Below are 2158 nucleotides of genomic sequence, written 5' to 3' on the forward strand. Positions count from 1 at the left end.
GGGTGGCGCCCGCCCCCCCCCCCCCGCCGGCACCGCCGCTTGATCCTGGCGGGGGCTGGAGGGGGGTGAGCCCCTTGTCACCTCCATTGGGAGGGAGAAGCGGGGCAGCGCCGCGGTCCCCATCTGAGAGCAGGAGGGGTCCAACCCTCGCGGTCCCCTTTGCCTTCACAGTGCTGTAACAAGGCGATGTGGGCGAAACGAGGGCGGTCAAGGGGACGTAGGAGAGCTGGAGAGCTGTGCCTAAGGCGTGCCCCCCCCTGGCCATGGCCACCAAGCCAGCGTGTTACTGGAACTGATTCAAGCGTCTCATCTGGGAGACCCTTTGGAGGCAGCAGGCTTTCAGCACGTGGGGCAGGGACCGGGGAAGGAGCAGCCCTTAGTCCCGCACCTCCAACGCCAGAGCCCTGTGTTGGCACTGAGATGGAGACGCGTTCCTTCTCTCGATGCTTGACCACCCAAAGAGAGCGTAAAGCCACCGCTCGGTCATGGAGCCAGCTGTGCCATAAGGTGGCTGTGGGACGATCACACGAAGGCGTAGCGTGCGGTGCTCCTCTGCTTCGCCTTCCTTGTGCAGCTTGGCGCTGACCTGGGCACTGGCGTTGGCTCAGACTCTTCTGGGAGAGCTGCATTTTGCTAATGACTCACCTTGACGTTATCTCGGTGCTGATGCGCAAAGACAAGGATGGAGGAAAGGGGTCCCCTCCCCACGCACTCGTGTCTGGTGCTGTTGGGGCTTCAGAGCAACGCGGAGCGCGTCAGCGCCCATGCTACAATGAAGGGGGGCTGGGGGGGGGTGCGGCTCCTCCGGAGGTCGGTGCCGGTGGTGGGGGCTTCGTAGCAGGAACCCAGCGACAGCTCCTCCGTGATGACACGTCGTTAACGCCTGAGCTGGGCTAGCAGCGTCAGAGGGGAAGGAGGAAGATGAGTGAATAAAACACTGCGCTGAAGGTTGCTGCACAGGGCACAGCAGGAGGGAGGCGAGGGAGCGGTGCAGGGGGTCCTGCCTCGGAAGCGGCTTCCTCAAGCGGGAGGCTTCTGCGTGGCCTGGAGCCGGGTCACAGACCCAGGGTGCAGAAGGGTTTGTGTGCCTTGGACAGCTTTCTGTGGCCGGTGCCGGTGCTGATGGCAACTGTTTTGTTGGGAATCGCGCCCCTGTGGTTCTTGGGCCGCCCCACAGGCGCCCCCCTAATGCCTCCGTTACAGCATGGTGCCAAGCCCCGGGCGAGGGGCGCATCAGCGACGTCGGGGGGGTGTGCCAGCCGGAACCCCGCTGCCCCCTGCTTCCACTCCAAATTATAACCTGGATCAGGCCCAGCACCAGGGGTGTTGGTGTCCTCCCCCCACACCCCCCCGGATTCACATTCATTCCTAGGCTGTGTTCTCCTTTCGCCTTCCCCGTAGCTTCTCTGGGAAGATTGCTTGTATCAATTCCCTGACAATTTAAAGGTCAGCGATGAAGGGAGCTGTGTATTTTTTTTTCTTGCCCTGAGGAAGGGCTCTGCTCCAGGCTCTCGGCTTGCAAGGAGCTGGGATGTTTTGAAAAATTGCTTCTTATTTTGGACTGACTTGGGACGGAGCTTGTGACTCTCCGTGATGACCTCTCCCTGGAGCGCAGAGATGCTGCCACATGTGGTTAAAATTTAACATGCTTGAAATAGTTCCTCCAGGCGAGCTGTGGGATCGGCCTCCCTCGGCCCTGGTCCTGTGCCAGCCGCCTGCTCCCCCGCGTTGCCTCGGAGCTCCCGAAGAGACCGGAGCGCTCCTGCTTCGCCCTTTGTCGGGCATCGCTTGCCCCGCAGACGGACGGGACGCGGCTGGTCCAGAGAGGACGTCAAACTGCCCGGGGGGGCGGGCATGGCTGACCTTGCTGGATATAAGCTCAGCATTTCCTCTACAAGGAGCTGATGACGACTGGGCCCTGGTTTTGTACGCCAGGTTTGCCAGCCCTTTTTCCTCTTCAGCCTGGTGGCAGAGATGAGCTCGGCACCATGGCAGGGCTCGGGGCGGTGCAAGCAGCCCCGCGCTCCGCCAGATGCGCTGCCGGCCGTGCCCCGGGGCGCTGGGGCGAGGGAACGCCTCGGAACGGGCACCGTGCTCCTGAGCCGTCCCCTGCGACACAGGGCTGAGAGCGGGACCCGGGCTGGGGAAACGCCACCGA

This window comes from Egretta garzetta, unplaced genomic scaffold (assembly GCF_000687185.1).
Source record: "Egretta garzetta isolate BGI_Z169 unplaced genomic scaffold, ASM68718v1 scaffold26, whole genome shotgun sequence".
Classification (NCBI taxonomy): Eukaryota; Metazoa; Chordata; class Aves; order Pelecaniformes; family Ardeidae; genus Egretta; species Egretta garzetta.